The sequence below is a fragment of the Rhinolophus ferrumequinum genome, chromosome 7, assembly GCF_004115265.2.
Source record: "Rhinolophus ferrumequinum isolate MPI-CBG mRhiFer1 chromosome 7, mRhiFer1_v1.p, whole genome shotgun sequence".
Lineage (NCBI taxonomy): Eukaryota > Metazoa > Chordata > Mammalia > Chiroptera > Rhinolophidae > Rhinolophus > Rhinolophus ferrumequinum.
This window is the reverse complement of record NC_046290.1, coordinates 76,016,845-76,043,510: the sequence shown is the minus strand read 5'-3', so window position 1 is coordinate 76,043,510 and position 26,666 is coordinate 76,016,845. Positions and strand designations below refer to the sequence as shown.

Sequence of the window (26,666 nt, the reverse complement as noted above, 5' to 3'; positions counted from 1 at the left end):
TCCCCTCCTTCTTCTTTTAGGACCTCCTTCCCATCTACAGATAAAGCCCAGATTGTGTTGTGTGGGTTAGCACCCTACCTGAGCTGGCCCTGCCTACCCAAACGACCTGCTCTGTCGGCGTTCAGAGCTGCTCAGGCCCCAACCATACCAGACCCTCCAGTGCCTTTGTACGTGGGATTCCCGCCAAGCAGTGTACGCTTTCACCTTTCCCTAAGCACACACTCATCTGAACTCATCTTTTAAGACTTAAATCAAGTGTCCCGTCTGCTAGAAAGCCTTCAACCCAGGCTGGCCAGGCAGAGTTAAGCACTCGTCACATCCTGTTACAGTACTTGTCACATTGCAAGCATGATTCCTGGACGTGTCTGTCTTCTCCGGCAGCCTGAGCTCCTACCTGTGATCCACAGCGGCTAAAGCTGCACACCTCATGGGATAGACGCTTATTAACTGTAATTCGAATCGAGGAATGAATGGAGTGTTACAGTTGGAATAAGCCGTGTTGAAAATATTCTGGATAATGAGGTTCCTTTGCCATTTTATTTTTACTAGGAAAGATCCTAGAATAAAGTGAATCTTACCAAGATACTCTAATTTTTGTATTGCTAATGGGCAGAAAATGAGATGGTTCGGTGTGCTGAATGCATGTAGCAAGCACGTTAAAGAGCTGACTGGCAGCTATTTGAGAAAACATGAGCACACCATTATTGTATTGTAAAGGCAACTAGTAAGTCTTACTTTTTTAAAAAAACGTCACTTTCCCCTTACAACTTGAGAGTCTTTTGGAAGAAGGGTTCATTTCAAGAATGGGTAATAGATTCTCACACTTCAGTTGCTTTTCTTCCTTGTGTTCTGTTCTGTCTCTGAGAATACTGTCAGTTGGTTTTGCAGTGTGGATTCACAAAATCAGGGACCACTGGGGTACTTTTTAATTTTGCCGTACCACCCATTTTACTCTGGAAGCTGTATAAACTTCACCTGACACTGCTGTAAGACTTAATGGAGAACATTAGTGTCAATAAATTAAATATTGGGTTTTTGTGACAAATGATACGTTTTCCATTCCATTGCAGTGTATTTTTTCTGCAGGCCTATTATAAACATGACAGGTCAGAGATCAGATTTGCCATGCCCCTCTGGCTTTTCTGAGATTGATTGCTTTGACCGAGCTTTGTCTCTGGTATTTTAGCCATAAGTAAAACTGGTAAACTTAGCCTGTTGTGGGTTGTAATGAGTACCTGCCATTTGCTTCTGCCTTACCAGATTTGTTTCTAAGTCTCATATATTAAGATTAACCAGGCATCTGTTATTACTTGTTTAGGTATAGACTAGGTGTGTTGAGGTCAGGAACCAGCCAGTTTAGTTTGTGACTCAAAAAGCCTGTAACTGCACTTTGGAGAGTCTGTACCGTTCTCAGAAATGTGGTTTGCATTCCTGTGTCCTCTGAACCATGTACATATTTCATGTTTGTTTGCTTGTTTTTAAGTGAAGCAGCCACTGTTCCTTAATGTTGCCTGTTAATCCATGTCTTTATTACTAAACACTTTTGCCAAGAGATTCCCCAAAGGCTGAGTTGGATCCTCCAGAGGACCTTCTAACAATCACGGAAGACATGAAAGGGCCTGGCCGTGGCTTCCAAACGTGTTAGAAGTGTGAGAAGTTTGTTTTCAAGGATGTTGACATGCCAAGAGGAAGTTAGAACAAGAGAGATGGTGGCAGGCAAGGAAAACCGAGAGGTACTGAGTGCTAGTCCCCATGGATAATAACTGAAAGGTCAGATTTGCAGGGCAGAAGTCAGCCAACTGAGACCAAATAGGGAACTAAATACAGCCGGAGATCGTTTAGAAACAACATGTACTGAGCACATAAGAAAACACATGTGCCTTGGTAATGCCAAGCAGTCCCAGCTTTTGGGGGTTGGGGGTGGTGTTCCAGAAGTGGGTTAGAAGGTCCCTTGTTTGGAATACAGCTTGCCATACAAACAGTAACGTGAGCGAGGGTCAAGTTCCTGAGCCAGCCCGCAGAGACTGTCTGAGTGTTGAAACCACTCCGGTCCCACCTTGCCTTTCATTCAGAGCCATGTCTAAGAAGCAGTCTTGGAGCCTCTGCTACTTTTATTGTCACTTGTCAAAATTGGTTTTTCTACACCATTTCACTGCTCTCAATTTAATCCAGGCCCTCACACTTCACACCTGAACCAGCCACCTCCCTGGGGTGCTGTGGGATCACCTTCAGTCTCTCCCCCTCTCGCCATCCCTGCCCTGTGTTTCAATTCCGGTCGGCTATGAAAGTATTGGTCTTGTGACGGGCCGAATGACTCTTCTTTGAACTAGCCTGCTGTTCCTCATTTTTAAGTGGAAGGGCGTGCATGATACCTGCCTGGTAGTATGATTGTGAGAATTCGAGAAAAGAATTTTAGGCACATAGGATAAAAAGGTGCTCAATAAATCATAGCTGTTATTATGTAGGATCTCTTAATGGCTAATAAATTCTTTCTTAATTGCCAGTTGGGATATGTGATCCACCATCCTTGCCCAAAGTGATGCTGGCCCTCAGAGGGGCCTGGGTGGGTAGTAGAAGTAGGGGAGCAGAGGTGGTTTGATATTCGTAGATGTCAATACCTTCTACCCCTGTTTTTCCTGAGTTTGACAGCTTTAGCTCTTACATTTAGGTCTGTCATCCATTCTTCACTCTCTTTCATATGGATATCCAGTCACCTCAGCTCGTTTGTTGGAAAGACTACTTTTCTCATTGCATTGTCTGGGTACCCTTATCAACAATCAATTTACAAAACATGTGAAGATTAATTTCTGAACTCTCAATTCTATTCCATTGATCTATGAGCCTGTCTTTATGCATCGTGTTTATTTTTACTCGTTCCTTGGTTAAGGAAGGTGCATGTAACTCAGCAGAGAGAACGCTCCCAGTTAAAACAAATTTGACATTTAATATTTTGAGAAAATTTTCCATAAACTTCCTGGGGGCAGCAAAACATTGTCTTTGTTTCCTACTATTAAGACCTCAAGAACCTAGAAAAGCGCCAGGCACATAGTGGAATTCAGTAAATATAATATTTGTCATATTTGAAGAAGGACCGATAGAAGGATTGTTGTTTTAGTCATGCTGATGCTATTGCTTTTGTAAATTGAAACCTTGGTCGACTATTTAGATTTCCCAAGACTTTTCTGTACCAGCTTTGAGTGTTGCTATTTACATTGTGTAAAGAACTTGCTGTTGGTTCTTGCAGGCCCTTTCTGTAAGTTACAGGGTGGAGGGCTGGAAAAAACATATTTGTGTATGTTTTAAGAATAACTTTCTTTGTCAGTTTTCATAGGTGAAGGTAGCATGTTAGGAAAGTTAATATTTAAATAGGTATGTGATTTTCATCTATTACCTTGAAACGTAACGGAGGAATTGCTAGAGATTTGTCCTGGGCAGTGGGATGTGTGTTGTTTTCCTCCTAGGGAAATAATGCAGATGGCTAGAAGACCACTTAGGAACACACACACACCCTTCCCGACCCTCGTGACTTCCTTTTAACCGTGAACATGCAGGATTCCTAGCAGGCTTGCAGGTTAAAGCCTAGGGAACAACTTTGACTTTATAGAATTGGACTAACATCCCCTATGACTGAAGGAAATTGTAGCGAATCTTAGTGGTATTGAAACTAGCATTATACAAGCTTTACAGTTTTGTCTGGATTGCACATTTTAAAAGTCGGTAGTATTCAGAAACTTGAAAAATCTTGCTAAATAATGCAGGCTACAGGCAGTTCCCTCTGTGAAGGAAATCTTAAATGCCTAGAATAGATAATGCCGTAGCATGACAAAATCTTTCACACAGACTTGTTTCTACTTGTCCTTGCTTTTTCCTGCCAACCACTTGTTCTTTTTTGTCCAGTACTTCAACTGTCTGATTCTCTGCCACCAGACCTGTGTGTATGATCACATGTCCTCAGTTAATTTAGTCCCATGGTGCTGCCTGAAAATGCAGCAGACACCAGGGGGAGAATGTGGAAGAGATGACATAAGTTACAACAGACTGGATTTCACTTATAATAGAAAATTAGACTTGGCGTGGACATTCAGAATCATCTAATTCCCCCATTCTACAGGTGAGGGAACGGGGACCCAGTGAGGGGTACCTGGTCCTGGAACCCTGTCTCTTGGTTTTTCATCTGGTCACTTTCTCAGTGCTCACCCACCCTCATTTTCTTTGCTGCGTAAAAAGGAAGGAAAGGCTGAGAGCTGATTATAGAGAAAGAGGTCAGAATTTATTGAAACTCATTTAGGTTTACTGCCAACCCCATCTCCTCTCATGCTCCCAACCCTTTCCTGTTTCTTCCCTCCTGCCCCTTTAAATTAAGTCTTTACAGGCCTATGACCTGGCCTGGTTACTTTCTGCAGTTTTGGCACTTGTATTTGTGGATCTCTTTTCTGGGTAGATTATATGAGGGAGAGACCCTTTTGTCAAGGGAATCTTTTTTCAATTTGGAAAAGAGTTTGCTTATGTGAAATTTCTTTTCAGAACAATACTTACTGCATTGATTTTTAATTTTTTGGCTTTTTTTTTGGAAAATGCTTATTTATCTAAAAGGTCTAGAATAATTTATTTAGTGCTATGGTTTCAGAGCTCATATCACTCAGTTTTTTTCTTGGTCTTTACGTTGTCAAGCCTTTACAATGCATTTTTACTGCTCCATTCTGAACCTCTCTGCAGGAAAGAAAATTAAAAACTGATTAGCGACCCTTCTGATTGCCTGAGGGAGGGAGGGTGCGAGAGAGGAAGGCTGAAAGGTAAAATTGCTCTTTCCTTGAAAGGTTTCAGATGGACCAATCATCAAGAGGCTAATAGATCTTTTCCCCTGATAATGATTATTTCATGCTTCTGCTGCTGTTTACAAGGGCACTTGGAGGATGTGCAAAATTTCCAGAATTCCTCAGAGAGCCAGCTTCTTTTTCTTTCGGACATTGTTTTTGCATCATGTTCTACGGCAGTTATTTGATGATAAATAGGTTTGGAGTGTGAGGGCACATGGGTATCTGGACCAGTGCTATGTGACTGTAATTATAGATATGGATTTGTGAACTCAATCCTACAATATGTGTTCAGAGCCTGTGGTGTATCCAGTAGTGTCCGGGATTTCTGGGGGGGATGCTGAAATAGATGGAGGGTTCTTGCCCATAAGAAGTTGAACTTTTAGGTGGAAAGACAAGCCTTTTCTTATAAAACAATAGAGTACAACACAAGACAACTGATAATCAGGTATTGGATTATATTGTGAAGGTTCTAAGAGGTAGAGAAATTATGTTTCTTATACGCCAAAATGGGGATAATGAGGAAAGATGTTTTCAAAAAAGTGAATGCAGGTTCACAGTGTGCCTTCTCTGAAACCCTTGGGCCCAGGTATGTTTCAAGATTTAAAATTTTTCAGATTCCAGCAAGGAGAAATGGTGTTACACCATTCATTATATATTATCCCCGGCCAGGTCTGGGATGGCACTTTCTGAAACAATCGCATTAATATTTACGCGGCTCATTATTTGGATATCCACAATAAGTGGAGGTAAATAGAGACTCGAAGTAGCCTTATGCCAGTTTATGACAGATTTTGCCCCAGTATTAGTGATCTATTGCTATGTGGCAGGTTACACCCCAAACCTAGCAGCTTACACGAACAAACATTTATCGCCTACCGATTCTGTGGGTCAGAATGCAAGAGCAGCATAGCTGGGTGATTCCGGTGCAGCGTCTCATGAGGTTCCACTCAGGCCATGCCTGAGGCATCAGTCATGTGGGGATGGTGGGTCTGCTTCCTGACTCACTTGTGTGCATCTTGGCACACCTAAGTTCCTCACCATTTGGGCTTCTTCATAGGCTCCTGAGTGTGTGCTCCTTTCAATGTGGCCGCTGGCTGCCCTCCAAAGCAAGTGGTTCTAAAGCAGGTGAAAGAGAAAGCCCAAGACGGAAGCCTTGGTCTCTCATAACATGCTGTTACTTCTGCGGTAGTTTGTTGGTCACACCAACCTTGACAACCTTGGTGTCCGAGGGGACTCGATAAAGGTGCGAATACTTGGAGGCAGGGATCACTGGGAGTGATCTTGAAAATGGAGGGTAGCATCAAATTTAAGATAAAATTTTCAGTTTTCATATCTTTCTAGATTTTGGATTGTGGAAAAGAGATTGTGGGCTTACCCAGAGTTTGGCTTCCTCGACAGTGATGACTCGTGAGGATGGGCTGTGGTCTAGGATGGCAAGGTAGCATGAACACAGACGGGTGAGTTTGGAGAGAAAGATGAGGAGTGTCTGGGAAACACTCAGACCTGCAGGCTGTTGTATGCCAGGCATTGTACTTGATGCCAGGGAAAAAAGGGTGAGTTGAAATAAAAGTTTAACCATCTGGAGCTAGAATTTTGCTTTGAGAAATAATCAGTGCTTGATGAAAATACTTTTAATGAGTGTCTACAATAAGAAAGGCAGCTTGTGTATGGGAAGAGAGAATATAGTCTCACAAAATCTGAATTCCTTTTCCAGCTCCTTCATTTACGAGCTTGGAGCCTTGCTTTTCCATTTGTAAAATTAAACTGACGCTTATGTTATTCCATCAGTATCACAGCTGTTGTGAAGCTCAAAGGAGATAATGGCTGGAAAAAAAAACTTGCAAAATTTTGAAGTGCTATGGAGTGTTAATAATTATTGTCTTGTGCTCTATCATTTACTAACCAGTGACCTTTGGCAAGTTATTTAACTCTGTGCCTCAGTTTCATCCACAGTGAAATGAGGATAATAATACTATATATTCATAGATGGCTATGAGGTTTGAATGAAATAATACATGTAACGACTTAGAATAGTGCCCAGTACATGATGGCATGAGAAATGCTGAGTAAAATATTAGCTGTTTTTATTATGTAGCTATATCGTGATGAGCCTCATGGGAGATTAAAAAAATGCGAATATCCTTAGATAGTTCTAAACAATGAGACAGATTACAGGTTTCCTTAAAAGGCTTTTTATTATTTGTGTTTGCATTTGCTGACTAGAAAGCTGATTTATTGGGTTGGACAGATATTAGCTTGAAAATAACTACTAGCTTCCTCTCTCTCTCTCTCTCTCTCTCTCTCTCTCTCTCTCGTTTTTGATCTTCATGTACAGCTTTCAAATTTTTGAGGGTCATAGTTGAAAATACATCCCTTTGCGTTTTTTGTGGCATAGTAGTCAGCTTGCCTGCCCAAGCATAAAGAGGTAAGTTCAATTTAGATCATTTTGATCACTCGATGAAGATGTGTTTCAAAAATGAAGCTTAGATTTGGAAACCTGGCAGGATTTACTCATTAAAATTCCTTGTAGGAGTAAATTATGAGGAAAGAATGAAGACTTGCAATTCTTTTGTTAATTTCAATGGTGAAGACATTTAGTTAATATCTTGCGATTTAGACTTTTTAAGAATCTGAATAACCTTTTTTGAGGATCAGGAGAACCTTAATAAATTATTATTTTCTAGAATCTTTGTCCCACAGACCCTGAAGAACTTTCCCTTAGACTGCCTTGAAGCCATTACAGGCACCCAGGGAGAGGAGGCTATGACAGTGTCATGGAAACATGAGTATCGACACAGGCATGATGGTGACTCCTGAAGAACAAGGCGATAAAGAAAACCAGACCCCAGGCTGACAGCAGATCAATTCCCTTAGGTCACAAATTTCCTTTGTGAATGGTGGTGAAAACACTTTGTCTCCTTGTATGTTTTCAGGTTAAAATCCTTGAGTTTTCCTCCTACTTGAAAATGCTAAACCCTGCGTGTGTGCCTGCGCATGTGTGTACCAGAGGGAGAAAAACATGTGACCTAACACTTATATATCGTTTTAATATTTACGAGTAGGTCAGTTGTGCTTAAGAGTAAATATAATACTGTATAACTAACTGCTTTCTAGGTAACCATTTATCTTCCTTTTGAATATTCTTTTTAAAAGATGAGCAGTATTTATGTCCTGAAACAAAATTTTCTTTCAGTATGAAAATCAGGGCTATTGAGAACAGGTGTGCACATTTAACAAGCTGTACCTTGCTTTACTCAAGATATTATTTCTTTGAAAAGTTTCATTGTAAATTGATTTGTGTTTTCTAATACTTCCCCTCTGTGTCATTGAAAAGTTGAAAACAACACCGAGATTTCTTTTTTCCCCCAGGGGTAGGGTGATGATTTTTTGTGTTAAATTGCTTGCAGCTTGCGGAATCTTCCGTGTGCTTTTTCCACTTGCTGCTTTCACTGCTGAGTTGACCAGAGCCATGTTCTCAAAAAAGACTGTTGTAGTTTTCAGCACAAAGCAGAAGACAGGCATACTTCTGTTTTGATTTTACCAGGATATGTTTCCACCTTTGTCCTCAAATAGTTATATAACCTTGTGCTTTCTGCCTGAGGTTGGGGTAGCAAAGTGACAATAAAATGTACTATTTTCCTCCATGTTTAATAAATTCTGCTGCTTTGAGTGGAATCCATGGCTTATTCGACATGCTGAATTGCTAGTTTTCTAAGCATGTTCAACCAAAAATGGTGAGCCAAGATGGCTTAGGCCGACTGGTGTATTTTAAGTCTCACTACATGCATTTGTCAAAGAGTTTGGCTCTCATTTGGCTAATCTTTTCTCCATAGAAGATTTATCAATACTACTTGGGTCAGTTTGTCTGCGTTTCTTGTGTTAGATCATGTTAGATTCCTGCAGGCTGAAAAAGAAGTTAGAGCCAATAATAACCCAAATATTTAGAAGCATCTGTAATTTTTATAATACTTACTAATAGATTTTATACTTCCTCATAAATTAAAACTTTTGGGCTAGGTATAAAGCATATACAATCCTTAGGTGTATTTGCTATTGCATGATTGTGGTATTTTTGGTTGTCAGTGCATGCAGGAGTAACGTTTAAAAAATTCTTGAAAATTGATGAAACAACCTTGACTGTATAGAAATAGTTTCCTCCTACAAGGGAACTTTTAGTTCTCAACTGAGTAAAGGCTAAGGAAAGGCTTCTGCAGACTCTGGGTAGTGAACATGTTAAATGTATGTTTGATACAAGCATTTGAACATTAGGATAAATAGTTCAGCTCCCTTCTAGCTCTGGGAGTCTGATGGGTTATGTCTGAGGTGGTTGTGGTGACAAGTGCTAGTTTTCCAGTCTAGAGATCATGTTTGCGGTTTATCTAGTCTGGAGCCATAATCCGCTTTTCGTTATTCAGGTTTCATGGATTACTGTGGCTTTTCTAGCTCCCCTTATAGAGTGGACAGGGTCCAGGAAAACAATTATATTTTCTGCTTTCAACAACTTGGGTGATTGATTTGGTAGGGAAGGGACAGTGAAACGGTTTGTTCTGTCTCAGACTCATGAGCTTTTTGATTTTTAAATACCCCTCTCCCCTGTTTTTTTGGATTTTGTTATTTTCTTCTTTAAGGCTACTTCATAGAGTAAGGCCATATGTAATTTAAAAAGCTGTCTGTAAGAAAGTGTAAGCCAGTCAATTCAGTGGAAGTTTTAACAACACTTACTATTCACCCAGAGAGTTTATATCTCATGTCATGTCTGATACCCAGTGGTGTTCAGTAAAGGTTAATAATACCTTTCTCCTCTTGACTCTACTAATCCTGCTGTGAGGAATACCAAATAAGCACAAATGAAATTATACGAGAACAGTTAAATCTAGACTAGGACTGGAAGTGGGATATTGACGTGTGAGACGCGGGTCTCATGAAGAAGTGTATCTTGAATTTGACTTTTCAGAATAAGTGGGTTTTGGAAATACAGAAAGTGAGGGGTTGCCCAGTGGAAATCCTGGGACAGTGAGGAAGTTGGCTGAACTTTCACATTGCGTGTAGTTGGTGTTATTTTGTAAGGGAAGAACTTGAAAACCATGAAGAGGAGTTGTGACCTGGTGTATAAGGCAAAACAGAGGAGTGTCCGGTGGTACTTAATTAAGGTAAACGGGCAGTTAAACACTGCAGGCCGGACTGGAGGGAAGGCAACCTAACGTCTGGGGACACAGTTAGCGGTGAGGTGATGAGAGCTGGGGTTTGACCATAGAGTGGAGTCGGAAAAGAAGATAGTAAGGATGTTTTAGACAGTCATTCATTGAACAGATATATTTTGAGAACCTTTCAGGTGTTAGGCACTGGGCCGGGTCCTGGATGCAGTGGTCTGGCCAACTGGCACAGTCCCTACTGCTAATTCTAGCATCGTGGAAAGGATCAAATGAGATAATATACCGGGGTGCCAAAAAATGTATACACATGACTTATATTCATCTTTTGTTATTGGTATATATCGAGTATTACAATTTTAATACAGTTTTTCCTTTCTTAAAACGTGTATACATTTTTTATGGCACCCTCTGTGTATGATAGTAAGTGCTTATTACATAATGCCAGTATTAAAAAGTCCATTTGTTTTTAAAAGTGCTTTAAAAATGCCGATATAAATCTATCCTAATACAGGGACTTAAAAATTTTGAACAAAATCAGTTTCTCATATTAGAAAATGTTAGAGCTTTGCTATTGAAATTGTACTTGTGTTTTATTTTTTTTCCCCTGCTTTTGTTTTCTGACCCACCTGCTAAGTCCCAGACACTTTTTTTCTGGCGTACAACAGTTTTCTTTGGGGTGGGGGGGGGATTAGAAATTACTTTAGCATAAGTTCACAGCTCATTAAATTAATTTAAGAACCAACTGCTTCAGAGGCCGGCACACCAATAATTTACTCTTAAGTGTGTGTTTACGTCTGAGAACTCAAAGCAGGGGGCTAAAAGGGGAGAGTAATGGGCCTGGAAACTCCCTTCCCAGCTGGCTCAGGAGGCCCCTCACCAGCAGTGTTTCCACCGTCTTGCTCTGTTTTCGCTCTGTTTTCCTGGGTCCAACCAAGATGCCCTTTGGAAGATTAAAGGCAGCTGTTTCATATGCGGTCTCTTTTGCAGAAGTATATTTGATAATGTGGAAACTTTCTAAATCTGCATTTTGGAGGACCTTTTGATAAATATTGTTTTGCAACTCAAAGGGAAATTTGCAAATTATTTAACACAATTTCTTGAGAATATTGCCACCCGCTAAGAAACTCTTTATTAATAGTCCATTCCAGCCATTCTAACACTTATTTTTTTGGTGGCAGTTCTTTACCTTTGAGATACTTCAAGTGGTGAGAAGGCCTTAGAACCTTGCCAGAAGCAGGGGCATCCTGTCGAGATGATGGTCTGGGTGAGCTCAGGGAGGGCACTTGTGTCTGACGAGGTCAGCATTAGGCGCCAGGAGTTCGTGCAACTGCCTTACTCTCTGCTGGAAGCCGGATCTGGCCAAGTCCATGGTCATAAGAGTCAGCCAAGGGACCTTTTTGATCAGTTATCAGGCAGAGTCCCAGTGGAGAGGCCATTGAGGGCCAGAGGTTCAGTGCTTCACGCTGAGCTCTGCAGAACCCTGGATAGCCCCTTAGGGGCACTTACTGACAGAGCTGAAAGGCAGGCAGCCTTCTCGCCTTCCTTCCGGGCTCCTGGATTCCTGTTCTCCTCGTGTCTGCATGGCTGTGTCTTTGCAAAATCTCAGTGCTTTAATGCTATCGTGAGTCCCAGTGGGAAGGGAGCTGTCCTCTGGGATTTTGGTTTCTGTATCAAGTGTGAGGCCCGTATCTTTTGGGCTCTCCAGATGGACACACACACTCAAGATATCCAGGTGGCAGTTTGCACTTTTTCCTTTTTTCTTTTTAGTCTTTTTAGTTGAAGCAAGGACCCACTGGTAGGCTCTGTCAATGGTAAAGTCAGTGTTGAGTGGGGCAGCATAAGGGAAGGGAGATGCTACCATCTTGTTTGTTTGTTTTCCCTTAACTCCGTTGTTATTGCTTTCTTGCAGGACAGTCACTTTCTGTTCCCACTGGGCCTCTCCAGCTACTCAGTCTTCCACTGTTGTGTCTGTAGTATCTTCCTTTACTGTCTGATCAAAGGAACTGGATGCTATAACCTCAGTTTTGAGATGTGTTGTATATTTATGACCCTAAATATAGAATTCAAAAGATAGTTGATATCAGGTTTATTTGAAAACTTTCATTCTACAGTATGTCCTGAAGTTAGTGCTCAGTTCAATCTCTTACATCTTTCGCAGACCAGAGCCTAACAGTTAAAAGTAACATTTGTTTATTGGGTTAAAACAACCTGGAAAATTCAATTAATACCCAGAAAACTCCATTCCAGGAGCATCCTTTTAAATCAATATTGGGCCATATGGATGAACTCAAAAGTCTCTATCTTCTTTAAAATAATTACTGTAGAGGTGTAAGCCTTTTAAAATCTATCAAAATCGATATTATTAATTTTTAAGTTAATACAGTTCATTACCGAAGATTTGATGTCCCATTGGAAATAACTTAGGATCAGACAGGGGTAGTTTGCTGTAACGGCATTTTATGTGAGATCTGAGCAATTTCATTGGATGGGTTTATGAAGCTCATACTTCAGAAGCTGTTTATATCTTCACTGTACATTTCTAGGATTTACCATATATTATGCCCTTTAGTAGGTGGTAGTGCCTTTGTTAGATCGTAGTGCAAACATGTGCTTGTTAAAGATGTGACTAACAGGCTGAGGATGCGAGGCACCCATTGCTTCATTCCGTTATGCCTTTTAAAAATATAAAATGTTAGGGTTGAACTCTTTTTTTTTTTTCTTTTTCTTTTTTAGGGTTGAATTCTTTGTTAAGGTAGGTAGAAGTGAAATTGAAAGGAATAATTAAGCCATATTTAATCGTTAATTATTTGGTTAGCAATGAGCTCACAACTTAAATATTTCTGAGACAGCAAAGCTTGGAGGAAGAAAGGAGTCCTAGTTACAGAGAAATCGATGCATGTTGTCCATGTTATTTTTGGAAATTCTGCCACTTTGAACATCTACCAGGAGCTTGTGAAACTGGAACTTCATCATCTCTGAGTGCTATATATAGTATTTGGAGATTTGAGAAATGCAAATTTGCATTTAAAAATTTTATTGATGAGGTTGGATATAATCCATATCTGTCTTTCTCTTTTGAATGTTGTGTCCTTTGGTCTATTGTGGTCTCTCTGAAGATCTTTCAGATTTGGTGCTGCCTGCTCTCTCTCATTTAGAGTTTGATTTAAATTCTTTTATTATGAACGAGGACATAATTTCAGTAAATGAAAAGACAGAGACTGGTCATTGTGGTTTTTTTATTGACTGTGTTTTTGGCTCTAGGTAAAGGGGTACATTTTTCTCTCAAAATAACTAGTTGGGAGGTTGGTAGTTCAAGATTGTTTCAGAGGTCAACAGTGCAGTGTTCTGGATTGGCTTTTCTGTGAGTTTCTTGGCCTTTTTCTCATATTTGCCTGGGATATGGATTGAAGCTTGTGACCAACTCTGGGATTCTGCACTCTTTCTAATAGTTTTCTGTACCGTACCCATACTTTGCAATACCCTTTTTTAGACTCTTTCTAAACATGATCCAAGTTGAGTTTATTATGTGTTTGTCCCTGGGTCCCTGACTGATACAGGTTATGTCTCTTTTTATCAGAGAGGAGCATATTTCCTGGAAGCGCCACATCCCGATCAGACTTCCTTTCCTGAACGTCCCATTGGCTAGAACAGGTCACACAAGTTGTAGGTTGTGAAGGGAGGACCTGGCGGGGTTTAGAACAGAGTGGCCTCTGCTGACAGAGGTTTCACCAGCTCTTTATAAAAGGTAAAGCTGAAACCATATCCAAGGAGCATATGTGTTGTTTCTAGCCTCTTCTTAAAGTTAGGAAGCTTCAGTGGGCAGAGGGGTTATGGGTCATGCAATGATCAAGATTGACTGCAGAGGGAATTTCAGAAATGCTACCCTAGCAAATGGATGGGGCAGCTCTTTGTATTATTTTCCCCAGCATATATTGAGGCCTAAAGAAAAATTGATTTCCAGCCCATGCTGAAATGTCTCCAAACCAAGGCAAAATCTCATTATGACTTTTCTTGTGCCTTTTTTTCCCCTTAAAATAAACAGAGGCGCTTCATTCGGGGTTTTAACAGATTAGTCATTCTTCCTTAGTTTGAATATGCAGATATCAAAACTGTCTTCCAGGAAAACGGATATACCTTCTACTCCCATCTGCTTCCATGAGAAGGAAAAATATGTATTTGGCTGTTGCAGAAATTTGGCTGTGGCCAAATGTTCTTAGGCTCTAAATGGGGATTTTACTGACAATCTCTTTCACAACAGGGTTATCTTTTTATTTTTTTTTTTAGTAAAGTTAGCCTTGGCCTGCAATGTTAATTACAAACATATATTTAACATATTATTTTTTTGTCTTTAAACTTAGGTTAAAGAAATTCTAATTTTTTTATTGAGCTATAATTGACATAACATATTAGTTTCAGGCATACAACGTGACTCAGTATATATACATATTGTAAAATGATCGCCATAATATGTTTAGTTAACATCCATCACCACACAGTTACAAATATTTTTTTCTTATGAGAATTTTAAAGATTTATTCTCTTAGCAACTTTCAAATATACAATACGGTATTATTAACTATAGTCAGCATGCTGTAACATTTCATCCCCGTGACCTATTTATTTTATTTGTGGAAGCTTGTACCTTTTGACCACTTTCACCTATTTTGCCCATCTTCCACCCCCAGCCCCTACCCCTCACCTCTGGCAGCCACCAGTCTGTTCTCTGTGTGTATGAGTTTTGTTTTGTTGTCGTCATTGTTGTTTTGCTTTGTTTTCTAGATTCCACATATAAGTGAGGACAAATGGTATTTGTTTTTGTCTGTCTGACTAATTTCACTTACAATAATGCCCTCAGGGTCTATATTATATGTGTTGTCACAAATGGCAAGATTTCCTTCCTTCCTTTTTATGGCTGAATAATATTCTCTCTCTCTCTCTCTCTCTCTCTCTCTCTCTCTCTCTCTCTCTCTCTCAGCATTTTCTTTATCCATTCATCCATTGATGGACACTTAAGTTTTTTCCATGTTTTGGCTTTTATAAATAATACTGCAGTGAACATGGAGATAATTCTTTGAGTTAGTGTTTTATTTCCTTTGGCTAAATACCCAGAAATGGAATTGCTGGATCATATGGTGCTTCTATTTTCAATTTTTTGAGGAATTTCCATACTGTTTTCCATAGTAGCTACACCAATTTGCATTCCCACCAGTAGTGTATAGTGTTGTCTTTTCTCCACATCCTCACCAACAATGTATCTCTTGTCTTCTTGATGACAGCCCTTCTAACAGGTATGAGGTGATATCTCATTGTAGATTTGATTTCATTTCCCTGTTGATTAGTGATGCTGATTAGTGATGTTTCCATATGCCTGTTGGTCATCTGTATATCTTTGGAAAAATGTCTATTCATATCCTCTACCCATTTTTTAATTGGATTTTTTTTTTTTTTTTTTTGCTATTGAGTTGTATGAGTTCTTTATGTATTTTGGATATTAACATCTGTATCAGATATATAATTTGCAAATATTTTCTCCCATTCGGTAGGTTGCCTTTTCATTTTATTGATGGTTTCCTTTGTTGTACAGAAACTTTTTAGTTTGATCTAGTTGCACTTTATTTTTGCTTCTATTGCCTTTGCTTTTGATGTCAAACCCCCCAAAATAATTGCCAGGACTTGTGTCAAGGAGCTTACCGCCTGTTTTCTTCTAGGACTTTTTTGCTTTTATGTCTTACATTCAAATCTTTAATCCATTATGAGTTAATTTTTGTGTGTGGTATAAGATAGAGGCTCAGTTTCTTTTTTTTTTTCCTGTTTTTGCATGTGGCTGTCCACTTTTCCCATCACGATTTATTGAGGAGACCGTCCTTTTCCCATTGTATATTCTTAGCTCCTTTGTCATAAATTAATTAACCATAAATGTGTGGGTTTATTTCTGAGCACTCTATTCTGTTCCATTTGTCTATGTGTCTGTTTTTATGCCAGGACCGTACTGTTTAGATTACTATGGCTTTGTAATATAGTTTGAAATCAGGAAGCATGATGCCTCCATCTTTATTCTTCCTCAGGTTTGCTTTGGCTATTCAGAGTGTTTTGTAAAACAAATTTTAGGATTTTTTTCTATTTCTCTGAAAAATACCCTTGGGGTTTTGATAGGGATTATATTGAATCAATAGATACCTTTGGGTAGTATGGACATTTTATAATAATATTAACTTCTGATTCATGAACATGGATGTCGTCTCATTTATTTGAATATTCTTCAATATATTTCATCAAAGTTTTATAGTTTTAAGTGTACAGATCTTTCACTTATGTGTACAGGAATAATTTATTCCTAATTATTATTATTTTTTTTTGATGCTATTGTCAATGGGATTCTTTTATTTATTTTTCAGGTATTTTGTTTGTTAGTGTATAGAGACACACTGATTTTCCTATGTTGATTTTTGTATCCCTCACCATTACTGAATTTGATTAGTTCTAACAGTTTTTTAGTGTAATCTTTAGAATTTTCTCTATATAAGATCATGTACAAAGACAGGTTTACTTCTTCTTATCCAATTTAGATGCCTTTTATTTCTTTTTCTTGCCTGATTGCTCTGACTAGGACTTCTAGTACTATGTTTAATAGGAGGGGTGAGGGCGGGCATCCTTGTGTTGTTCCTGATATTAGGTGAAAAGTTTTCAACCTTTCACGTTTGAGTATGACAAGGTGTGGACTTGTCATATGTCATTTTATTATGTTGGGATATGTTTTTTTCTATATCCATTTTCTGAACATCTATCGTGAAAGGATGTTGTATTTTACCAAATGCTTTTTCTGTATCTGTTGAGATGATCATATATTTTTATGTTTCAATTTATAATGTGGTGTATCACATTTACTGATTTGCATATGTTGAATTATCCTTGCATCGCAGGGATAAATCCCATTTGATCATGGTGTATAATCCTTTTAACGTGTTGTTGAATTCAATTTGTATTTATATTTATCAGGGATATTGGTCTATAGTTTTCTTGTAGTGGCCTTATCTGGCTTTGTGTCAGGGCAATGCTGGCCTTATAAATGAGTTTGGAAATGTTCCTTCCTCTTCCGTTTTTTGGGAAGAGTTTGAAAAAGATTGGTATTAATTCTTAATTAAACATTTGGTAGAATTCACCAGGGAAAACATCTGGTCCTGGAGATTGGCTTGTCGTGATTGTCATTTATCAGCTCCTCCTCTGGACTTTTCTCTAGGCTTCTCCAAAGGTCTCTTTGGGCTTCTTAAAACTGCTCTGACATGCTTCTGCAAGTCTCTGCTTTGTCCCAAAGCATTTTCCTCTTTCTACTCAGTTACTTCTAATTCAAGTCTGGGTTGGGTATAACTTCTTAAAAATTATTGAAATTTTTTATTCAGGTTTGAGGATAACCTAAAAGAATTAAAAGACAGGAAAGGAAATTTAGCAACTGTGTTTCAGACACACCTGCTTCATGTAAACTGTCTCTTTTATTCCTCCCAGTCCCCAACCCCAGCTCCTGCCGGGTGTGAATACACAACGGCAAAAGGACAGTCTCCTCTCCTTTCGTCTTTTGCTGAATCTGTGGCCACCAACCAAGTCTGATCTGATCAAAAGAAACCGAAACACTCAAAAGATGTCATAATTATTCTTTAAGAGATGCTCCTGCATTAGAAAATGTAATATTTAACACCCAGTCTGAATAGCTGTATTTGAATTGATCCACTGGTTCAGAATTCCTCCCAAGAATTACCAGGTGCTTGACTCACACACACAAGATTCATCCAAGGTCCACTTCCAAGGGTGGATTTTAGCCTCTTCTCTGGGTTGCAGTGTTAATCCTCGGATATATAGTCCTATCACCTGCCAATTAATGATGGCTTGCTCCCTACTTTCTGGCAGTTGCATCTCTTTTTTTCTGACCACCATTGATTAGAACTTTCCAGTGACGTGGAGAAATGGTGGTGAGTAATTGAAATGCCTTTGTGTTGCTCTTTTAAATATGATTAGATTGAGGTGAAGAATATCAGGTTAGTGAAAGAGCTTTTTCTCTTCCTAACTAAGAGTTTAAAAATTAAGAACGGCTGTTAAAATATATCAAGTACCTTTTTAAAGCACCAACTCATTTCTTCTTTTTTTTTTAAAAAAAAAAAATTGACTAATTGATGTGAGTGACCATATAAATTTCTTAAAACTAAAAAAAATTCATTTCTGGAAGAAGTTCTTTATTGCATGCCATTAAATATGATTTGCAAATATTTTATTTAGAATGGCTGCATTGTCACCCCCACTTTTAGTGGGAGATTGTTCAGTCTCCTGACTCCGTCACTTTGGGGAAGGGCCCCTCCTTGGTGTGCAATTGGTGGGACATATTAGCCTTTTCACAATATGAATGCAGAGAGGCATGTAGCTGAGACTTAAAGTGCTAAGACTTTGAATCTTGCAAAGACGGAGGGGTAGTTGGGAAAGTTTTCACAGCTGTGCCTGTTGGGAAAGTTTTCACAGCTGTGCCTGTTGCCGAGAGTCCAGGGACAGTAGGGATGTGTCCTGCCCTAGCAGGGTAGAGGCAGCAGTAGTGGTAGTGAGGCCAATAGCAGCACCGTAATTTTAGGACTTGACCTAGAACTTTGTCATGGCTCATGCAACTTGGCCTTTCGTAGCTTGTGCTCATTTTGTGAGCTTGGTTCTCCATGTTTTCCATCCATTCTGTGAGCTGTCAGTACGCTTTCAGGAAATTGCTTCTCTGCTTAGGTTTGCTAAAGTCGCTTTCTGTAGCTGGTCATCAAGAACCTGCATATATAATAACATAGTGGATGGAATATGAACAGATCTTGCTTCAAGTCCTGGTTATTTCAGTAACTGGCTTTGGGTAAGTCACTTACGGCCTCTGAACCTCATTTGTAAAACTTTACAGAGCGGTAGAAAGAGTCAGAGATGATGTATGCCAAGTGCATCATTTGTAGCAGGCACAGCATGAATTATTAGTAATTAGCATTATTTTTTACAGACTGTTCTGTAATAGGTCAGTAATCCCTTCTCCACAATTCTGAAATCCAAAAAGTTGTGAAAACTTAGATTTTTTTTCCATCGCTCATTTGATTGTAAAACCTGACCTGACCTGGGTATATTTGAGGAAAAGACCTGACTATAAGGTGAGGAAATTTAAAGTCTTTATCACATTAGTGTAAATATTTACGCATTTTTCCTTTATGCATATTTCCTATAATAGAAATATTATAGCTGCTCCAGACTGTCTGAAGGTGTGTGAAATATATTGGATATATTCAGTAGTGCCTTTCTGGAAAGTTTTTGAATCTTGAAACACATCTGGCCCCATGAGTTTTGGGTAAAGGGTTTGAGAAGGATTGTTGACGTGTACTGGCTGTGTACAAGAGCGGGTGTCAGAATGGTCTGGGGGACTTTTTCAAAACATCAGCATCCTCTGGGCAAATAAGATATGTGCTTCTCTTTCCTTTCCCTTTGGTTGAGTTGTGTGTACATGCATCTGTGTGTATGAGTAGGAGGATGGTTTTCTGACCAGTTTTGGTACCGAGGTTATGCCAGACATTTCAGTCTTTTTCCTGTGCTTTGTAATAGATTATGTAACTAGAAACACTGTTCTTTGGAAGTTGGAAAGAGTATTATTAAACTATTTGAAACTAGAGTCTTTTTGTTTTTTATGTTTGTGAAGTTATTCTCGGGTCATTTACCTGAGCATGCCAGTTATTAGGGAAGATTCTTTTGTAAGTTCCCACATATTCATCTCTTGGTCAAATAGTTTTCAAGTGGTAGCTAGCATTGTGGATGAGAAAAAGTAAGCATCTACAGTCCATTCCTAGCCGTAGTTACTTTAACATTATTTTATAGAATGTTATGAACAAAGTTATAACTGAGCAGTATTTTGTTAATGAAAACCATTATTTTAATAGATTGGTAGTTTTATTGAATAAATAGGGAGAAAGGAAGCATTATATGTATTTAAATATAGATAGTAGATAATTTTTTTACTGATTCTTAGTTGTTGTCAGTCACTTCTTTGTGTAACTGAGGATTTTCCTCAGGATTCGGTAGCCTAGGTTCATGTTGCTTTTCCTAATTTGGTATGAGACCCTCTTAGCTACCCCTGTCTGGTCCCTGACTCCTGCACTGTTCTCTGTGACTAGGGCTGTGCTCTCTACTGGGAGGACACTTTCGATTACATAGCAATTCTCCTTCAGGTCACAATGATTAATCTGCTCGGAAGAGTAGATTGAATTTTGACTCTAAATTTTGTACTCTTCCCTAAGATCATAAAGTAGAGACATTGTATGGCTTTCAGTTTCCTTAAAATAGTCTTCTTAAATTTGACTAGGTCATTGCTTTAAGCAGAAAGCAGCTCAAATTGCCTTTCTTAGGTCTTGTAGAATTACAGTAACTAATCATTTTTTGGCAAAAGTGATTGGTTCTAGATGGCGGTAAGTTCCATTAAGCAGTTACCTTGATACCTCTCCTGTTAAGTGCTGGAGAATGTATTGTGCCTTTGGGTGAGCCTGAGTCTTAGTATGGGACGTGCTGCCCATAGCTTTTCAGAATAGCTGGGTTTCATCTAAGAGTAGATGGTCTTTTCATGCAATTTGCTGCTAATGAGATCTCTTCCTCCGTTTACAGGTGAGAAAGTAGAGTGATTAGGCATGTGAACATTTCTGTGTTTCTCTTACTCTTACGTAGTGATGGACAAACTCCCAGGGTGGTTTCAGTGTGTTATCCCAGCTTCAGCTCCTGGAATAGTTCTGGTCCTCTTCCCTGGCATTTTTTCAGCTTTAAGCCTGATCTTTGTGTTCCTCACATTTTGTTTCATCAAAACCCGTCCTTATGAAAGACAACCGGTTTTAGACCATCACCCTTTTTTCAACAGTATTTTGATGTTATGCCCTAACTGTATTTGTGGGATACAAGGCCTTGTTTTGTAATAAGGGAATTCTAGGTGTTCAGAATACATAGAAAAACTACTTTGGTACTGCTAACTGTTTTATAGGTTTATTACCTAAAAGGAGTAATTACTTCTAATTACTAATTTTAAGTGTAAAATTTTAAATGTTTGTAGGGAGATGTATATATTCTTTTGCCTCCCTCAGTGCCCACTGAAAACCAGTGGGCTGCTTTGGCTCCCGCTGAGTTGCTCAGAGGTGAGTTGCTCGTCCCTCTGATAATGAATATCTACAGAGACAATGAAGAAACGCTGGTTTGGTGCTAGCCCAGTGTGCTCTGCCACCGTAGTAAAGGGCTTCGTGTACACGCACACCCATACACTCCTGCACACACCCAGTCCACAGAAGTATGGGTAAGGATTTATGGGGAGCACATCACAGTGGAATGGTTTCCAAATTCATCCCCTGATGCAAAAATACGGTGCTGGTCAAAATTAGATTTCAAACCCTTTAGGAAGGCTCCACCATGGAAACTGCCTGACCGTTCATTGAACATAGTCCATTTCCTCTTGATTTGGAACAATTACCGTATGTTCACTTGAGCATCAGACAAAGAAGGAGGCTTGTGTTTAGAGGCTTTGTGTTGTATAAAAGAACACACTTGAACCACGAGGAACTGATACTGGGGCAACAGGAAGGGCCCTTGGAATTTCCTTGTCTCTCTCTCAAATTCATCTAGCTCAGTTTGCATAAATAAGTGCTGTCTGCTCTCTGAGCCAGACCACCTGGCATTCTTTGGAGTGACTAAAACTTTGTACAAATCAATTTCTACAATCAGAGGAAACACATACATTTTTACCAACATGTGATGGAGAAGATAAGCATGGTCTGACAAATAAAGGTTGTGAAGTGTCAGAACAAGTATCAGGATAGATGGTAGATTTTCCTTCCCTGGAGACCTTTCAATTCAGAATAGGTTTTCACCTTTCATGTTGAAATAAGTTTTTCCTTGCAAATGAAGGTCATGGGTTCTTTATGTCTGGGGAAGCTTTCAGGACGGTACTTGTAGCTAGAAAGTGAAGATTGCAATTTTTTGCCTTGTTTTTCAATCTGGTAATTGTGGATTCAGAATCTTCCAAGTGTGAATTGAGTCACAGTGGAATTCTTCTTGTCCTAAATGCACTGTAGAGTAATATCTTATTTTCCCCCTACCCCAAGATTCAGGTTTGCTGTAATATGAAAGATGAGTTAGCGGTCGTGATTTCTTTTTTCTAGTTCATATGAAGATGTTGGTCTGAAAGACAGCACTGGAAGGGTTGTGGTGCTATGCCGAGGGACATTTAAGCATTTACGCATCTTTCTCTGAAGAGGTGGATGCTCGTTAAGCAAAACGAGCTGCAGCATAGAAAGTGGTCACTTTAGGCTGTGGTGTGTTGATAGCTAATATTATTTTATGTTGAGTGTCACCAAGGAAATAATTGGTCTTGGCAAGGCTACAGCATGTCCCTTCTTTATTGACTACAAGTAATTAGGTTGCTAGGACTCATGAATCATGGATGAAATGCTGTAGCTAAAAAAGATCAGTAAATATAGATCTGGGACACACGGAAAGGTCGCTTCCAGGTACCTGTGTCCTGTATGCTGCTCTCAGGGTTCAGCGGGCCAGCAGCCTTTGTTGTTTTCTTTATTTAAACTTTTTAGTTTGAGATAATTGACATGTAGTCGTAAGACATAGTGCAGAGATTCTATGTCCCTTTAACCAGTTTCCCTCAAGGGTAACTTCTTGCAAACCTTTAATACAGGAACATAACCAGGATATCGACCTTGATGCTGTCAAGATACAGAACATTTCCATCATCTCAAAGGTTCCACTGTCTGCCTCTCTCACCCCTTCTTACACTGGCAGCCAGGAATCTACTCCCTATCTCTATAATTCTACTTCAAGAATGCTGTGTCATTGGAATCATAGTTTTTGAATTGGCTTTTTATTTATTTACTTTTTTCAGTCAGCACAATTCTCTGGCGATGCGTCCAGGTTTTTGCCTATGTCCGTTTTTATTCCTGAGCAGTATTCCATGTTGTGGTGGTCCCACAGTTCGATTAGCCATTCACCTGCTGGAGGACATCTGGATTGTTGATAATTTGGGGCTTTAGGAATAAAGCTGCTGTAAACATTCATGCATAAGTTTTATGTGTGAAAGTTTTCATTTCTCTGGAATAAATGGTGAAGAGTGCGATGACTGGGTCATATGGCAGTTGAAGTTTGGTTTTTTAAGAAACTGTCCTACTGTTTTCCACAGTGACTATAATATTTCATAGTCTCACTGACAGTGTATGGGTGACCCAATTTCTTTGTATCCTCCTCCGCATTTGGTGCTGTCACTATTTTTAAAAATTTTTTTATTTTAGCTATTCTGTTAGATATTTAGTGCTATCTCATTGTAGTTTTAATTTGGGTTTCCCTAATGGCTAATTTAAACCTTCTGGTTTTGACATCACTGCAGCACGGGAAGGGGAAGAGTTGTCACCTACTTACTATCTGTTTCTCCAAGAGGTTGGGTCAGAAAGATGGTGCAAGAGGATTGACCCTGGGGCTTGGCTTCTGTGTTCTGTCATCACGGTGGCGCCTTAACATTTCTGTGGTATCCTTTAAGCAGTGGATCTCTACCCTCTCTGCCCATTCAAGTCACCCAGTGGAGCTAAAAGAGACAACCAAACACCACGGTCTCTTCCTCTACCTTGAGATTTTGATTCATTTGGCCTGAAGCAGAGCTTAGACAGTGGTATTTTTGGAACATTTCCCAGGTAAGTGTAATGTGCAGTTAGCCTTGAGAACCACTGTGCAAAGAGACCCTGAATGTTGAACATCACGTTATGGATTCCTGCAGTTTTTTCAAAGCCTTGGTCTCAAACACAGAGTTTTGTAGATAGCCATTCTCGGTGGTGGTGGGGAGATGTGAAAAGCCACAGGATAAACTGGGCCCATCTTCCTTGAGTGCCAGTTTTTCCTGATAGAAAAATCATGCTTTAAATGACCTTTCAAACCAAAACAGAAAGCAAAAAAGCAAAAAAACCAAGACAGATCTTTTGTAGAGTAGAATGTAGAATTTGCACGCATTTTGTTAAGGGGGGAAAAAAAAGGTGGGATTCTAGAGAAAGCTCACATTTGTAGTGAGCCCCAACCCCAGGGATGTGCATTACCCGGGCTCTCCTACTGGGGTCACTCTGGGGGAACCGTTTTGAGATGCACCATGAAGGCCCAGGAGGCAAAATAGTCTGTCTCTGCTGATGTTTATAACTCCTACTGTTGTGTAACCTAGGTGATGGACTAATGTGGCATTTCACAGTATGACTCATTTTATTTAGAAGACTTTACCCTCCTTTTATCCTCTCTAACTGTCAAAGTATTCGTCTCCCAGAATACTGGTATTCCTTAATTATTTATTTATTTATTTATTTATTTTTTGGAGTTCTGGGTGATGAGAGTCCCACGGCTCTGAATTCTCAACTTAGGAGACGCTTCTGTTTATTCTTTGAAGGTTAAAGCAGGGAGCTATTGGATAATGAGAACATTCGCAGCCTTTTTGTTCCACTCGCCCTCACTGTCAGCAGAGATGAGCTCCTTTCTTTATGGCCACCGTTTGTAACAGCAGTTAATAGTCTTGTAGGGGACCTGTGTTATTCCCTGGGGAGGTGTCTGACATTTGAAGAATGCCATTTATTTCTGATTTGAACACTTCTTCCCACTAATGATGCTCTTTGTGGGGAAGTTCTCACAGAAGACGGGGGCTTCCTATCCTGCAGGGTTGCGCTCTGGCAGAACTGACAAGTGTGTACATGAGTTGCTCTCTTTTACCGCATATGCATTGAAAAATGATGTTTTCTCTGCACACGTTAATCTGATTTTCTGGAAGTGATCCAAAAGCTTGATGAAAACAAAGTCACATAATTCCAGCACTATAGAACTCATAGAGACACTCACTTCACCGCCTCTCCATTAATATATAAAAGTTGGGTGCTATCTTTAAGTTGGACCATGGACCTTTCTGTGGTGGTTGACTCCAGTTGTTTCATTTTATTCCTAAAGAACATGATGTTAGAGCTGGAGTCCAGAAGCAGCATAGCTCGAGAGGTTAAGGGCACGGGGGCCGTAGGCGGACCACCTGGGTTCTGATCCAGCCTCTGCTGCTTGTTAGCTGGGCACGTTACTTAATGTTTTTGTGTGTCAGTTTCCTCTTCTTTAAAAGGGTGATAGGACTTTATGAGGATGTCGTAAGTTAATACATCGTAAGCTCTAAAACAGTACCTGACATATTACAATGAGTACTCAATGAATTAGCTATTTTTAGTGTTTTAATGGACATAAAACACAGGTGCTCCTAGTTTCTGCACACTTAACTTATATGTGAAAAGGAATTGAATTCCGGATTGGGCGACAGGGGAAGAGCAAATCACATCCAAGCAGCCAGTGATGGCCGTGGAAAGGGAAGCACGTAGATTAGTAGTTTATAGGGTCGGAAGAGACTAGATCCCACAGGGACGTTGGTGATAGGGAGCTGGCCTGAGGGGACCCTGCGTGAACATTGTGGGAACCTGTGGTGCCATCAGCTCTCCGTCCTCTGGAGTCCTTTCCCACCCCTCACTGTTCGTGGCCTGACTAATGTTTGTCTCAGGCCAGAGGAAGCACAGCCAGCAGACTGGAAGTGAGGGTATCCCACTCGTCTTTGTTGGGTGGACGATGGAGCAGGAGTCCCTGAGTCTCTTGCTTTTCGTGAAGTGTGGGGATATATGTTCCTGGGCTCTGAATTTGTATCTGAATACATTTTTTCAGAACAGACATTATTCCTGGTTGTGAAATTGTCTTTGGCTTTTGAAAAGAGTAATATAGCGATGTTGGTGTTATATGTCTGGTATTTTAAGGATTGAGTCAGCGATCGAGGGCTGTCAAATTTTGTCACTTCTACCTCCAAAATATCTGTCCACTGATCTCCATCTTCACCTCTACTCCTTAGTCAGGTGCCAGCATCTCTTGCCTGAACTGCTATAATAATCTCCTTTCTGTTTCCCATACTTATTTCCCTGATCATTACTCTTCATTTCTCTACATAGTAACCAGAGTGAATTTTGTAACATGTGAATTGGAATCACGCAGCTTCTGCTTCTTCTTCTTCTTCTTCTTCTTCTTCTTCTTCTTCCTTCTTCCTTCTTCCTTCTTCCTTCTTCCTTCTTCCTTCTTCTTCCTTCTTCTTCATTAAAGTTTATTGGGGTGACAATTGTTAGTAAAGTTATGCAACAAAAGGCAGCTTCTTAAAATTCTTCGGTGGCTTCCATTACACTTCGAATAAAATCCAAACTCCTTACAAGACCTGTAAGATGCGTAAGATGTGATCTGGCTCTTTCCCATTCTATCCAGTTTCATCTTTTGCTACTTCCTTCCCTGTACCATCTTCAGCCACACAGGTTTTTTCATTTCTCAAATGCATCCTATGCTTTCCTGCTTTAGGATCTTTGCACTGACAATTGCCTTTGCCTGGAAGGTTCTTCTGTCATGACTATTGCATGCTCAGCTCAGAGATCCCCTCCTGAAAGGGCCTTCCTTGACCATTCTGCTTATTTCCTTCCTAATAAGTATCACTGTTAATAGTTCTTTATTTGTTTACTTGCTTATTGTCCACTTCCTCTACTAGAATATAAACTCCATCAGGGCTGTGTTGCAGACTGATTTAAGCTAAACTGGCCCTCCGGCATTGTTAGGTTCTTTGGTTCATTATTAGCAGCCTCTAGAATCTAGA

At 39.7% G+C, this 26,666-nt stretch overlaps 1 protein-coding gene across 1 annotated transcript in view; it reads left to right on the top strand.

Moving 5' to 3' along the window:
* The window catches only part of EPB41L4A (erythrocyte membrane protein band 4.1 like 4A), a 225,689-nt gene that overhangs the window by 5,355 nt on the left and 193,668 nt on the right, over positions 1-26,666 (top strand). The gene's annotated exons all lie outside the window — the stretch shown is intronic.